General features: G+C 40.0%; 1 protein-coding gene across 2 annotated transcripts in view; it reads right to left on the bottom strand.

Moving 5' to 3' along the window:
* Positions 1–16,606, bottom strand: part of BNC1 (basonuclin zinc finger protein 1) — a 75,345-nt gene that overhangs the window by 21,655 nt on the left and 37,084 nt on the right. The window lies entirely within an intron of this gene.

Raw genomic sequence — 16,606 nt, forward strand, 5'->3', positions numbered from 1 at the left:
GCGTCGGAGTGTTGTTTTTCAAATTGCAGCTGCTGCAGTTTTTTTTTTTTCTTTTTAAACATTTGCAGGTCTCAAAGGTTCACTGAGTGGGGTGTGCATTTTTTAAAGTTAAAACATTTCCCCTTATCAACTTACTTCTGAGTTAGGGCTGAATTTTATTTCTTTTTATGAAGTTGAAGCTTCCTATTAACAGAAGTACAGGTCATAAAGACAGGAGAAGAATTACTTTCTAGTAATTGGGCCAAAATCTGGTTTCAGTTATTCAGGTGTTGGGTTGCATTCATGAGTTAGAGCAGGATTTTTGTCATAGTCCTTTCTCACCTATTTAAAAAACCAAAACAACACCCCAGGACAAAACACTTCTCCCCGCTCTCTACTTCTAACTCCTGTAGATCATTTCTTTGCACTCTCCTAACTCAGGAATACACTGTACTGTACCAGAGACAAACATGAGCAAGTTGCACTGAACTCAGAGGGAATCCTTGTAAGAACATACCAGGACAATGTTTGACCAGATGAATACCGTAATCCCATAGGAAAGGCAGCAGGAAATAAGATGGCTGTAGGGAGAAGACAGCTAACATATTATTATTGTTGGTTTATTAGTCGTCTTCTACTAATCCTATTTACTATTTGCTAGATAAATGCACAACCCTTAAGGAGAACCTAATTTACATATAGCCATGTACTGGAGTACAGTCAATATTAAGTCCATGGCAGTAATTGGAACCAGGCCAGGATAAAGCCAATGTGACACCAGAATCTGGTTCTATCATGAACTGTATGCTTGCCTAAATCCCTAGGTTTCTCCACCCTGTACCTTATTTCTTCCGCTAAGCTATTGACCAGGATGGAAGTACAGAAAGGAGGATTTAGTTTCATGGAATGGTCTGCCAGATACCTCTGGCAAAAAACCCTGAGGTGTGAGAAGAGTCAACCACCAGTGGTGACTTGATCCTTACCCAACAGAGCACTGCATGGAGGCTCCAGTACCACCTCTGGTCCCTGCAAGGTGCCTCAGGCACTTCCCTCTTGGGAACCCAAGACAGTTACACAGAGATTATCACTGGCCTTGTAAACTGAGGGGAAAACTGTCTGAGAAGTCACAGCCAACATCATCTTATCTGAGGTAAATCTTAACAGCAGTGTTTTAAAAGCATCTGTTCTGTGCTGAGGACAAAATCTAGCTGCTCTCTCAAGATGATAACTCAAAGCCAAAGGCACACCTCGTTACTAAAATCATATTTCCTTCTTAATGAAATAAGCAGCGATGTAAGTAAAAAGGGCTCAACCTGATTGAGAATTCTGCAACAAAGGTGGGAAGAGTGTCTTAAGATTACATAAACTGCCAGAAGGTCTGAATTGACTTCAAAATGATAAGTGACTAAAACTTAGATGTGTGGAGAGCTGCTCTCCCCTCTAGCCAGTTCCCAGGAAAAACCTATTTACTAGCTAGCTACCATTTGCCTGGAAGATGATAATTCTTATTAAATAGGCTAACTATCCATAGCAAACAATTTAAGACCAATTTACTTTTTTGTTAATTAATTATCTACTAAGAGTCTTTTATTTCAAGCATTGTTTTCATTATTCAAGCTTTTTCAATGAATATTTAATGGGAACATATTCATGCCTTGTTCTTTTTAAACTATTCACTATTTCTGATTAGCAATTTTTCAGTGTTTTACTATCTGTGCACCTTTTAGCAAAACCCAAAGATCTCTACCATAATGTGATGTGCAAGGCACAGTTTGTACCTACAGGTCATTTTCTAAAGAAATAGTGGCATATTAACAGTGTTTTCAGTAACTGCAGGTTCAAGCCTGCTTGTACAGGGCACTTACCAAGATGTCTCTCAAAGAATGACCAAAATGGAAACTAGAGGGTGACTTGTATAACTCTTCTTCAAGCACCAAAACCTAATGGCAAACCAGTGTCTTGTGGAAAGAAACAGAGCAGCACAAATGGAGAGAGATGTAAAACACAACAATGTTCATAGTTTTGAGAAGAGCTCCAACACATGGAACTGACTATAAACAAAAAGCTGCTGCTCTTAACTGATTTTATTATCTAGGATATTTTAAAAATGGAAATTAATTACAGTGAATCCCTGCAATGGAAACTGAGGGATATAGCACAAAGTGCAATACAATCCACAGAAAAAGACTTCTCCTGACTTTTACAATTCATTTGTGACCTGAATTTTGGTGTTTGATTCCAAAAAAAGCATTCTAAAAAGAATATCAAGAAACTAATCAAGCGTTGACTAAAATGTTGGGAATAGGTTTGGTCTTTGCTCTGTCTTCTCCAGGCAAATGGGGATGTAAATCCTAAATTTCCCAACCACACTCTACTGCTTCACACTGTTTCTACCAGAGCCAGCCGCACAACGGCGTTAACCTCTGTGTCCTGCCTGCTTGGCCTGCATTCCAAACACAGAATACACTATGTCCCCTCTTACTTAAATCAGTGCTGGCAAAGATCTTAGCACTAAATTAATGCTTTGCTCGCTTATTGCCTTGGAGAGATGTGTGGATTAAAGGTTTCACTTCTCAGAAGACACGTGAAGCAACGGTCAGCCCTGTGATCAGACTGCTGGGCACTGGGTCACCTTTCAGGGAGAAAAGCCAACTGGAGTAGGAATTCTGTCCAGGACTGAAGGCAGAGGTAGGAGGGGAAGGAGGAAATAGACCTTGACAATGAGGAGAACTGATGCCCTGTCAGCAAGGCATAGAGACAGTTGTGGGTTTCAAACAACTTGCAAGTTTGAAGTTTTTTTAAAATTTAACAAATCTGCGCACATGAAGATGAAAATAGATTTAAACTTAGTGTGCTGCAGCGTAGGTTTTGAGCACTAGCCAAACTACAAATAGGCCTGCTAAAGGCATGGAGTACTTGAGAAGGTTTCCTAAGATCTGTGGAAGAATAGGTAAGGCACTCCAGTTCTCATCTAAGCAACAGAGAACCCCAAATCTCTTGTTCAGTATTTCCAGGTAGGCCGATTTTGTAAGGTGGCCAAGCAGATAACACTGAGGTATAAAGTGTCCAAAACTGTTTTCCACTGACAGTTTAACCAGAGTTCAAGTATTTATCCCTATTTTGCTGTTTACATCCCATTTAGTGCAACTGGACAAATCGAACCCAACAAAAATAAGTTCATTGAATAATGTCTGCATTTGCACCTTTGCTTCAGCACTAATTTTCATCTAACTGTTCAGTGCATTACTTTTCTTCTGTAGCTCACAATAGTAGTGAAGTGAGCACTGACCATTACAAAATGCTAATATTTAAAGTAGTGTGTATGGCAAACCCAGAGACACATCACCAACACCAGCACCACTGACCCATCCCTGTGAAACTCTGCCTCTCCACTGAGAGTCACTGGGATGGAGAAACTCTGCCATTAACAATTATGAAAAGACCTGCCCAAACAGTAAGTTTCTTTTTAACATTTATTAATGGTTGCTTTATGCCACAACGTATTTGTCTCTGAAAAATTTGATTCTGTAACACTTTGCCATCTAATAAATTTGGGTTTTTTAAGTTACATCCTTTTTCAAGACTTTTTCTTAGCACGAATGGTACCACATTTTACAACATGGTGTAGTTGTGCATCATACAGCAAAAGCTTTTCAGTGTACTGGTGTTAAGGACATTACTTTAAAATGTGAAACAGAATAAACCAAGATACCTGATTCGACTTCTCTGAGCTAATCAGTACAATTGTTCACGTCATATCCTATTAATCTCTTTGCTACTGGAGATAGTCCTGCTGATGATTCTCCTACCAAAGCCTTCCCCTGCTTCTGATGATTTCTATAATTGTGTATTTGGATTCTCTCCATTCTTTGTGCAAATCTTTTTGAAGATATCTTAGGATCACCAGAAGGAAACGCTGCTCCCCTTAACTTGTTGACATCATTCATGTACTTCAGGTATTACTCTATTCCACTCATTTGCTTTCTAGTGTTTCAGTTTCCTCCCTTCAGTGCTGTTCTGCACTGAGCAAAAGAAACATAACTTTTAGCATATACTTGATGACAAACAAATACAGCATTTTCTCCCTCCTAATGAAAGCAGGAGAGTTAATCCATTGCTCCCATAAGCCACAATGGTGAGTTCACCAGTTTTGTGGTAACTGGGCCTTTCTGTTAAATGCTTACAGTTTCATTCCAGGGTTTGAAGGCATTTACAAAAAATTTCTAATTAAGTTTATAAGATCCTTTTGGAGAATTTTACAATTCAGAGCCTTAACACGTCTAAAGTCTGTATCTCCTCTGCCAGCAGTGTTGCTTCTGTACTTTCTCCACTCTCCCCCAGCTTTTCAATAAACACCATCTGCCCCAGTGGAGAGCCTGGAGCATTCAGGTAAAATCTCAGCCATTTGGGAACTCACTGGTTGCTCCTATTGTTTGTTCTGTCTTTTTACCCATTTATAATGTTAAACATTACACATTTCACCCTTTTGCTTAGTAGCTTTCTATACTTACATTTCAACATGTACAACCAAAGATTACAAGAAAAGAAATTATAAAGAGCTTACATAGTGACATTATCATCTTTAAAATGTTTTGTAAAGCAAAATTTAAAATTCAAGAACAGGGCTTCACAACCCAAATCTGTATTTGTAACTAACACTTGCAAAGAGGCCAAAGAAGTACCAAAATTGAAGTTGTGTAACCCCTAAAAATATATTTAAAAATACAGAAGTAGAAATATTTTATACATATATAGATATATGCAGTGAATATTAAGATGGGAATAATTGCTACAAAAGCAAGAATCCCAACACAGTGCTACCCAAAAAAAAGCATATTTAAAGCGACTTGCCTGAATCAAGTTTTAGACATGCACTAAAGGACTCTCTTTGCTCCCTCCTCATCACCCTGGGCTATGAGATAGAAAACTGTCTTAATTACTGGTTCTGTTCTCTGCCTTCCTAAATATTTTAACTGCAGTGAAGCATGCAGCTTCTGTCTAAATGGATGGGAAAGAACAGCATCATTTTTTATATATGAGTGTCATATGTCTGAGATACTCTTTAGAGCAATATCTCTGGCTGGCTGGGTGAGATGGGAATGCTGCAGTGAGGACAACACCCACAAGGGTTCTTAGCAGCCCTGCCCATCTTTCTTTGCATGGTCAGTCTAGTTTAGGGTGGGCTTATACAAAAGTGCTAGCAAAGAATAAGAACCTGTAAACCTTTGGGATAGATGAGAAAGACACTATCACGTGAAATGCGCTTTTCAAGTATTATCTAATAACCAAACAATAATGGGAGTCGAAGTCTTTCACTGTCAGGGATTAAGGTAAGAGCTGTATTGGCTACACATTTCCCTTCCTGCACAATTCTACTGACTGCCCTCTAATCTTGCAAGTCCTGTGAGGAGTTTAAAACATTTAATTGGTAACTCTATTATTAAGGAATCTACTTTGTCAGACTGCAGCTCCTAACAACCTTAAGTCTCTTAGAGCAAATCAGTTTTGATACTGATGTTTCTCAGAGGTGCAGCATTTAATCCTCAAATTACAACACAAGTTTTAACAAGCAGATTCTGCCTGTCACCAAGATTTAGTAATTAACAGAAAAATTCAACCCCCTTCCTAACACTAATGGTTTATCAAAAGAGTACCAGTAATTTCAGTTAAGATATACTGATGAAGCAGGCAGAAATACAATGGGGAGACAGACATGTTTATGCTATCTGATTGAAAGGGCTGAGACAGAATTCCAGAGACCTGGTGTTGTCATAAGAGGAACCACGACTGTGCCCTCGGGCCAAAGGGTGTGACATCAGGCCAGAGGTGTGTCAAACTCAGAATAAAATGCCTGCCATAAAACTGGTAGCCACTCATATTCACATGGGTAAAGCAAAGGAGAGTTGGCACTGTGACACCTGAAACAGTAAATGCTCTTGTTTTTTTTTTTTTCCCAAAGATGACCGAGTCCTACCAATACAGGAGACCTTTCACCTACTCTGTGGAGCTTTGTATTTATTTTCACAGCCTCCAGCATTTTCCTTCCTTTTCATTGTGGGTTTGGGGTTTTTTTCTGCACTTTTTTTTTCTGTCCTTCTTGTTCTTTAATACCTGGTAGTGGTTTTTCAACCGTTTAAGCTCTAGCATATAATAACTGATGAGTAACATTGCAGTAATACCAGTGGTGGCAATTTTGCTTTGTTTCATGGGAGTGTTAGAGTATTAGAGAGATGACTAGGACATGTCTCAGTGGCAGACTGATAAAATGAAAGATGAATTTTCCCTGCCTACAACTGTTGCCAAGTTTTAATCATAAACATCAAACAGGTTACAGGACACCTTTTCCCAGGCAATAAAATAAACGGCAAACATTCTGTATTTTTAAATGAATTCTTGGATGAAGAATTATTGTAAAAAAATTATTAGAGTGTATCTGCTGAAGATTCTTTTCCAAGCTCATAAGCTACAAATTTCTGACCACATGGTTGAGTCTAACAACCATACTTCAAGTGCTGTTACTCCTAGACAATCGATGCCTGTTAGAAACATATTTACCAGCTCTCCCTCCCTTCTGAAGCTTTATGCTTTAAACAGAACTTTTACTCTCAGTTATCTTTTCTCACCAACATCCTCTTCTAATTGACTGGGAAGAAATGTCAGTTCCTATTTTACAGTGACATTCCAAGAAAACTTCCTTGAAAGGCTCACCCATCCTCCACTTAGTAGGTTGCTTTAAAACCACCTCTTTTACTAACTTACTCTGGACATGTGCCTGTTCTTTCTATGTCTAAAACACGTGTTGAACTCGAAGTTTACCCAGGAGTGAAAGCAGAAGGCATAGCAATGTCCTGGAGTAGCATCTGACTACCCCCTCCGACCGGGATAGCACATCGATAGCAGGATGGTTTGCAGGGAGCTGGTTTTAATGGACAGCTCCCAGGTGACAGCAGGCAGTGCTGCTGCGGCAGCCGCAATATCATACACCCTTGATTGAACTTTGATTAATTTTCCAGACTTTCAGAGCCTGTGGCAAAAGGATCCACAGCGGTAGCCGCAGCCATTAACTCCATCTTTTGTGATTTCTCCTTCTTCATTATGTTTGGGCCTTGATTGAACTTTGTTCCAAGTTAGTAGCTTTTGGCTATGGACAAGGGAGATAAGACTTTAGAAATGGAGTGAAGAAGAATAATATGTGAGAAACTTGCAGTGAAAGCTGCCCGGGTAGTTGGCTGTAGTTTTGGATATACCTTGATGATGTGAGTGGTGCTAACAAAATTCTGGCTAACACCAGTCTGAACAACACAAAGCATCACTTTATACAGTCATAGTCTAAATGTCTTCCAGCATTTGTGCATAGTAGATGCTATTTTATTATGCTGAAACAATTCAAAGTTGATGCATTCAGATAATTAATAAAATTACCATTTGTGGACAAAGCCAGGACTTCACAGAAGCACTTGTTAAAATAAATTAATAGCCTTAGTGGCCTCCAAAGATTATTTACAGAGTTTGCTGTTAAATGGTGCAAACAACTATCCCACTATTGGCATGCTCAAAAGGAAACTTTACACTGCAGAGTCAGCCTTGTGTCTGTTACACTATCATATCCAAAAAAGCAGCTTATCAGCAGCTAGGACAGATCCTACAGTTCTTGGAAAAAAAATACAACTGACAATACTTTACTGAAAATATTACACTGAATTTTTCCAAAAGATCCTTTAGTGTTTTCATTACATTTCTCTCTCCCTCATTTTTGGTCATAGGATGTCTAAATACATGTCTGGTTTTCCAAATCTTTTTACAGTTAATGTTTGAATCTACCACTCTGATACATTCCCAGAATCACTTACATCTACTTTTATTGTCTACTGTTGGTATTTGCCAATGGTAGTATATAGAAATTGTATGCAGAGGTGGCTTTAGTGATCTGTAGAAATTTTTGCCTGAACCTAGAAAAGCCCTTTCAAAGCCCCTTTCAAAGCTTGAAAACTGAAATTTACTGATGGGGAAAAAATATTGAACTATTAAGGGTGATTCAAAATCCACTATGAATCAAAGATATACATGATGTTTCCATAACATCTGACACAATGGGGCTTTGTCCCTACAAGAGGCCTCTGGGCATTCCTGTGATATAAGCAATAATAGATTTGTCTCTGTGAAGCTTTGAGTTATTGTGGCACCTCCAATAGAGGCAACGTCTGAAATAATTTAAAACCTGGAAATAAGAGAAACCTTTTAAAAATAAAATACATACATACATACACATCTACATACACACACATATATAAATAAATATAACTTTTCCTTGCTTTAACCTTTTTATTCATTGCCAAGAAAAGCTGGCTGAGGAATCGGCATCTGCCGTGAGCCCTCATTTATTTTCCGACTCTGCCTTGCCCCATTGCCCAGGCAGCCTCTGCACTTCCCCTCCTCTCATCCCCTCACCGCTTTGCCTTCCTCTGAACCCAGGATACAGAGCAGCCTTCCAGCACAGAGCTCTTCTCTGCTTACAGGCTTTCCAGCCCCTTTCCTCCTCCTGCCAATCCCTGTCTCACTCAGCTTTCTGACAGGAGACTGCTTACACAGAAAAAGCAGAATTCCTCCTCTACCTGGTATTTTTTAGGCAACATTAACAACAGACATTTATACTGGAAATTATCAGCTTAAATGCCTTCAGACTGGAGCTAAACCCTTGTCAGTTCAACCTGTATCTCTCTGGGTGATCTGGACACCAGACTTGGTTAGAGTGGCTGGGATGCTTATCTAGACAGCCAGCAACTTTGGGAAGTAAATAACTTGCGGGAATGTTTGAATGTTGCAACAGGTAGAAGCAATTCAAGAAACACAAAGTTGCTGTGAATTAAGTATTGTGTTGCCTACTGAGTTCTTAAAGTTTTAGCATGGATGCATCTTGAAATGCACTTGAACCAGCACAAGCCTAGTTTAGGGTGAAGCCAGAGCTGCCCTGTTAATAACTTTGAAGCCCTGGACTGGTTACCAGGGGTTTCCCTCCGTTAATACCGTGGTTTAAAATAATAGGGAAGTATGCATAGCATGAAAAGTGGAAAAGAAGAAAAGTGCTTCAAGACCAACCACTTTTTAGTGGACGTTTGGGAACTCCTTGGAAGAGTGCCAGGGCTAGAACAAGGTGTGAAATCATACAATTATAAGAAGGGTGGCAGGTGTAAAACAGAGGTCTCTTATGGAGCAGTGGTCTGGGGCATAATATCTGCAGGAAGCTGACTGCCAGACTGACACAGAAGTGATTGAAGAAGGAGGCCTGGCAGGATTACCACAAGGAAGTAATGAGCCTTCAGGTATACTAAACACACACACACGGCTTGTGTGACTTTTCACAAACCTCCTTTTCTCTTTTATGTTGTCCTAATGTTAAAGTAAGCCATGCAGTGGTGGTAAGAAGGAGCCTGAGGCTCCTAGAGAGAAGAGCTGAATGGTCAGTGCCCTGTGGGATGCAGAGGTGGCGATACTGCAGCAGACCGTGCTGGAGCAGCATGGGGTTAATGGCAGCTCAGGATTACTTTTGATGCCTTTTTCACTGGCTAGGACAGGTGTCCCCTCCTGCTGAGGGGCTCTACAAGCTGAAAGACTTTATCCTGCCTTTGCATAGCCAATGTGACTTGTGTCCCTTGCTTGAAGGGAAGCAGGACCAAGCCCTGTAGCAGTAACTGTGAGACACTTTTATTAGTCCAGCCACATGCTTTGCTCCAAAGCCCCTGGCTTGTCATAAATTTTTCTGTGTTAAACTCTTCACCTGGGATGGCTCTACCATAAGCTCCTTGTCCAACAGATTATTAAGAGAATATTCTTTTTGAACTCTCTCTTCTGCAAACAGGAGATGCGGCTGGCAACCAGCCTCTGTGACTTTTGAGTAAAGGAGCACTAAAACTCTAGACTGATAAGACAAAAACCTGAATAGGGAAGAAACGCTAAATTCAACATGAATATTTAGTGCTGTTTTCTTTTGAATCACTCATGCTAAAATGAGGCCATGATATTGTCAACATAATCTTTGTTAAAAAACTGTTGCAATTTTAAATAGAAATTAAACACCTAGTGTGATCTTTTATTATCTTTACTATAAAGAAGGACTACTACAAAATGCCATTTTGTACTCTGAATATATTCAAATCCTCATTGGTATGAATCAGTTTAGTTCCAAGAAATGCAATTTATACCAGATTTGTAATAAATTCCATATACTTCTGAGCCCATTCTTTTCAAGTAACCTCAATGCATTTTATTATAAAAACACCAATAAAACATCACAACCCCCACTGTAAGCCTCATCTCCCTTTGACGAACTGGTAAATTTGTGTTTTAAACAAAATTATATAATAAACCTGTGATAGAGACAGCCTGTCATTTAGTCAGTTCTGTGGCTTTATCCTCCTCCCAGGAATAGCACTTTCTTCTGATCTCCATTTTAGCAACTGAGTGGCAAATGCTGTTTATAAAACCAGTAGAGTACAGGTACAATCCCAGCCTTTACAAACTCTTTCTCCATAGACTTCAAAAAAGATGTCTTTGTGCTGAACCTTTGTATTATATTGGCCAGGAAAGAGAAACAGCAGAGCCTTTGCAATACATCTATTAAAAAAAAAAAAAAAGGCTTCTTTAGAAAGCTCTAAACCCTCATTTCTAGCCATAGAAATTGTGCATTCTGTTTATCAAGATGCTTTCTCCATACTCCAAACTACATTACCTAGATGACGTTCATTGTGCAGCATCTGCCTCACAGAACGTGGAACGTGTGTTTACAGGGAAGGAGGGGTGCAAGCTACTTTCATACACAGGTTTTATGATGTAAATAAGTTGCTGGAAAGCCAGTTTGTGACAATGCCAGTATTTGGTGCTTCTTTAGTCTAATTAGGAACTGCCCTACACAGCCCAGCCATTAGCAGTGGAACACGCTGCTTGTTTTATGTACCAATTAAAGTGTTGCATCGCACTTTCTCCAGTCATAATTACAAAAACTGGCACAATGAGCACAAGTAAACAACAGTTGTGACCAGGAGTACAGCACATACCTCAGGTATTATCTCTCTAGTAAATAAATGCAGTGTGAAATATCGAGCATTTACCAAAGACCTGCACTTTGCAAATCTCAGGTGACTTACAACCCTCTCCAGGACTGCAAATCACCAACTGGCCAAGACTTTCCACATCAACCTCTGAACACTCAGTAACTTTGAAATGTGGCTGACAAATAAGTGTAAAAAGTAACAGTAATCTTGGGAAAAAACAGGCATCCACAGAAAAGAGCATTCGCTCCTCCCCTCTGAAATGAAACAGTTCTTTGCCAGGAAGCACAAGCATCACTCAATCACACGGGCAGGGAGTGCAGAGGGGACACCAGGCCCAGCATCCTGCTGTGCTGCCTTAGGCAACAACACACCCAATTACCAAAGCCAGGACCTGGCACCAAGCAGTCAGAGCTGCCTAGCAGGAGGGACATTTGCACTGATCTCCTTTTAACTTCTCTAGAAATATTTCAGATTTTTGTAAAAAAAATTACAATAATTAAATTTTTAAAAACAATGAACTTGATTTTCACTTAATATTGACAGTAAAAATATTGGCAAGTTATTTTCCAATTACAAAGTGGAAAAAAACTACTTGAGCACCTCTTGGATCAAACTGCTTAGTCCATGTCAAAAATATTTTATTTCAGATTCAGATGGTTTCTTTAAATTTAAGCATGAAAGGATTGTTAATGTTTTTTAAATACTTAAGTGACTTGCGTGTCACTTTTAAATTTTCACTTTACAGATGAAATTGCACAAAGGATGCCACTGAACCTACAGTTAAAAACCAAATGAACAAATCCCAAACATATGAGAGAAAGGTTTTCTCTACTTCTTGCAAAAAATTATCTGGCTCCTCAGATAACAAAATCACAGGCCCTACGACAGCGCAAGCAGATATTTAAACTATGTCTTATTTTTGCTATTGAGGAAAGGCATCAAATAGACATTTGGGGGGCCTACAGACACCAATTAGCTGGGCACACTTTCCTACCCTGTCCCATCTACCACCCAAATCTAGCTCTGGAGAGACCAACTTTAAAAAAACATGCTCTTTTTTCACAGCTCACTCAAATGCTTCTTTCCTTGATTCTGCTGAATATGATTTCATTTATCAGGGAAGAAAAGAAAAAAGAACGGAAAAAAAGATGGCAGTTCAGGCAAAGTGTACACCTTCCCAAGTGAGAACTAAACTGAAGCCATATGGGAGCTGAACTGAGACCAGTCATCATTACTGAGGTTAAAGCAAGACAGTAATCCACCCCATTTTAAAATTATCTGCACTGTGTTTTGCAAAATTCATTCTGCTGTGCAATGATCTCATGTAGAAGAGTGATGGGCCACAGGTTCTCTGTGAAATAAGGACGGTTTATATTAGAAAAAGATATTCTTCATATCTTTATGTACAGCAACACCACTACACTACTGGAACAAACGTCATGTGTTTCTTTGTTCACTTACAGAGCCATACAAGTAATTTTAGGCACTTCTTTCAATTACACCTGGATTACCAGTGATCTATTAAGAGCAGGTGAGAACAACAGGAGAATGAACTTGAAAGTGAAACAAAGCAGATTTTGGTGAACCATTAAATACCTTTGTGCTTATGCTCACTCATTTTACTATCATCAAAATACTTTCATCACTTCCACCAGTAATATGGTGAGGACACCAGGTTTTTAATGTCTGGAGACAATAATTGACACTGACTACATTGGAAAAGGGCACAAAGCCCTGAAGAAAAGGAATTACACTTGTGATGTATTTGACTTGCAGGTTTGCTTGATTTATTTACTAGGGTTTGTTGGGTTTTTTTGGAAGTTCACTTGCCTCTCAGCCGAAGTTCTTCTTGGTTTTATCTATGTGCTAAAACACACATACACACACACTTCCATTTTAAAATGAATGGATGTGCTCCAAAGCACACCCCTGGGCAGCTGTTTGTACCCCAGAAAAGCCTGCATTCCTCTGACCTCCCTACTGTGTCTGTAAAGCTGCTGGAAGGGATGGGCACCTATTTTGATCTGCAGTGCCACATTAACAGGCACAGGATGTGCAGCCATTGATCCATTTCTCGGTGCCTGACAAAGACAGGGGACTTTATGAAACCATCTGACTGTGACTCATTTCAGATTAGCCAGAAGAGGTTGGGGTTTTTGGCTGGAGGAGTATTTGGAGGACTGAGCAGGAGCAGTGCCTGCTATGCACATGCACTGACTGTTCTTGGCTTGCAGGTTTATATACAGCAGTGCTCGTCCAGAGCTGCCTGTTCATGGCTGGGGAAGAGACCCTGCCGATTCACCTTGCCTTGGTCACCTCTGTGCAAGATTAATGCAGTGCATTCCTCTGAGCTGGGCTGAAAGTAGAGCAGGTGCAGAAAAGCATCTGTTTTCCCCCCGAGCAGAGAGAACCGATGTGAGCAGGCAACACCTGCGCACCGGCCGTTCCCTGGGTTTGGGGGCTTCCTGGAGCCATTCACTGCTGCAAAAGTTTCTTCCAAGGCCTGTGCAGTTCTAGACTCAATCATAAGTGATATCCTCGCACTGAAAGTACTGTCACAGCTATTAAGATCTGCCAGGAAGCTCTTGTTCTAAGACTGAGGTAAGATCTCCTGGGACTGGCAGGCTTTCAACTAATAGTCTCAGCCTTTGAAATTCATTCCCTTTGGCAGCTTCCCAAAGCCAGATGCTAATGACCTTAGGCATGATGCAAGACCATTTTACTGGTGTAGTTTTATTTTTTTTTTTAATTTCTGAAGTAGCAATGCAGCCAGACATTTCTTATCTTTTGAGCAAGTGTCCATTTGAGCACTGCAAGTAACCACATAACTTTTGCAGAAACAAAATCAACCCTACACGTAAAAAGGTCACTCAGTCAGTAGCATTCAACAACAAAGGTTTTGAAATGGCTCTTTACATTAAAAAAAGTACGACTTTTTAATGAAGGTTTAAGCTCAAATACCGTTGGACTTATATATATTTATTAGACAATTTTCCAGGGAATTTGGCCTAATGGACTAAATGCTGACTCTAGACCATATTCCCAACCTTCTTCCAGGGTAGGTGATACCATCTCTCTCTTCCTGCCTGTGCAGCAGGATCTGCCCTATTGCAGAAGTGAGAAAGAACCCTGGGCTGCTCTGCTCAGGGCTGTTTCAGGGCCAGCCTTGTGCTGCTGCACCATTAGTTACCTGCTTGTAAAGTTTTGAAGACCATACATTTGAATGAATGAAACCTGAATAAACTTTTTTTAGGATAACAGTTTTCTGACTTTTCTGATAATTAGTAAGGATCAGCAGAGTATATTCCTAAAGTTTATTCTGTCCAGGCTTTCTCTATCTTCAGGGCAGAGGGAGAGGCTCCTTCTGTGGGTGTTTCAAAGCAGAAGCCTAATGCAGATATTCTGCCAGCTCTGCACAGTACTCCACAGAATGTTGATACATGGGGCCTAGGAAGATTAGCTTCAGTAAGCATCATCTTTCCTCCCTCCCTTCTCTCTTGCCTCCAGACATGTTAAGGAAAACATTACTAAATCAAGGTAATTTCATAAAACTACAGATTTCTTAAATTCCCTTTAAAAGGTACTTAAAATTAGCTCCTAGTATGTTATCAGTGATAAAAGCAAGAACAGTGACTGTGCTCTTGCAGTAAGTACAGTAAGTTATAACAGGACACTTAATATTGTGTGGTAAATAAATTTTAGTTTGAGCCTTTTAAATATCTTGACTGCTTTCTTGAACAGGCATTTTATAACAAGTCCACAAATGCCAGGAACCTTCTCAAAAATGAGCTCTTGCTCCATATTTCAATCAACTATCATAAATATAACAAAAGCAGCTGTGACTCACTTTCACAAGAAAATAGGCACAATAAACAGGTTTTTTATCCTGTTGCAGGGAACTTCAACTTCTGAACAGACAGACCCCCAAGCTAATACAGAACAGACAATGAAGGACTTATGTGTAAAATTGCTCTGCAATTCTAATCAGAAACAAAGTCATGACATTTTGATGTTCTCCAGCTTTAAACTTAAAGGAAATTGTTATTTTTGAGGTACATTGTTTAGCTTTATCATCTCAGCATTAGGTCATCAGTGCACAGACCATCAGTGGCATAGCTACAAGGATGCTGCAGCACTAAAAGGTGAGCACAGAAGGAAGGAGTGCTGCACACCACTCCTACAGTCAGGAAATCACTTTCAAGACCAAAGGGAGGAAGCAAAGTATATTTACAAAGCTTCATCTCCAGAGGTTTGTAACTGTTGACAAAATCTGTATTTTTTTGAATGGGCAAATAATTCATCCAGCGACCTCTCTCTACAGTTCAGTGGGCTGCATCTGTTTATTGCCTCCTGGAACCTACACAGGTACCAACACCGAGCTCCAGTCAAAGGTTTGGAAAACAGCTCCCACATTAGCTGTTATCTGGAAATGAGGTAAGATCATGAGTTCTGCAACTGGAGCCGAAGGCTGGAGCCTCACGCTGCATTCCAGTGGCAGGCTCCTGATCTCTGTGCATTAAAGAAATGGAACCTCAGCGGAGCACTGGGGTTATACTGGGCTTCCTGTACTTGGCTATGAGAACTACCCGGCACAGTTTGCCACACTAATGGTATTTAAGCTCTTTGCAAAGGTTGGTCCCCAAAGACACGACCAGGGACTTGTCCTATCCTGCTTTTATACAGGCTGGAGGAGCTGATGGAGCAGAGGCAGGCAAGCACTCGCTGTTAAATATTCTCTCCCTGACAGGCGCTGCTGCAGCACTCTGTAGGATTCTGATCAGCCACACTGCTTTTACAGATCAATTGTGGATACTTTCAGAGTATTTCTAATGATCTATTATTAATTGCCAAGAATTACATTCCAGTCTTAAATTCAGAGGGGAGAGAAACTGTGCAACTTTCAGCTGTCAAGGACAGTAATTCAGTACTTAAATCATAAGTGTCAAAAGCTGTAAGTGGACTGATTTATACTAATTTGAACAACCTTGTTCATCAAGATGAAGTAATGAAAGAAAAGCAGGGAAAGGGCATTTGAGTAAACTGGTATCACTAAACCAGCATACAAGTGATTAACTCAATGAAATAAAGATGTGCTGGTGTTAGTATTTTAGTGAGAAGTGAAGACTACAAGATCACCACAAAGTGTAAAGAAACTGCATTTAGAAAAGGTCAAACAAAGGGAAAAATTCAGATTTACAAGCCGGATCCTTAGTACACCTCAGAGCAGTATAAGATGACTGAGATCGGTCAAACCATGACATTTCCTGACTTGAGGTTTTGTCCTGTGTTTGTGCAAAAGAAATGACAATGTTAAGTAGTAAATGTAAAGTAAAAACCTGACAGATCTGCAAAACAGTCTGCTGATTGACTTTTTGGTTTGGGTATGTATTCCATGGGTGCATAAAGGGAGGGGGGGGGGAAGAAACAAAGAAAAAAAAAGAAAAAAGAGGACTGGAAACTCCACCTGGATGCTATCAGTCTTGCCCAAGTAAACAGTACTGACATTAGTGCTAGCCTGCTGAGTGGTACAGGTTAGGAAGGGTCACAAAGGCAAAATGGTGACCAAACGTGCCTTGAGG

The sequence above is a fragment of the Pseudopipra pipra genome, chromosome 12, assembly GCF_036250125.1.
Source record: "Pseudopipra pipra isolate bDixPip1 chromosome 12, bDixPip1.hap1, whole genome shotgun sequence".
NCBI classification, from domain to species: domain Eukaryota; kingdom Metazoa; phylum Chordata; class Aves; order Passeriformes; family Pipridae; genus Pseudopipra; species Pseudopipra pipra.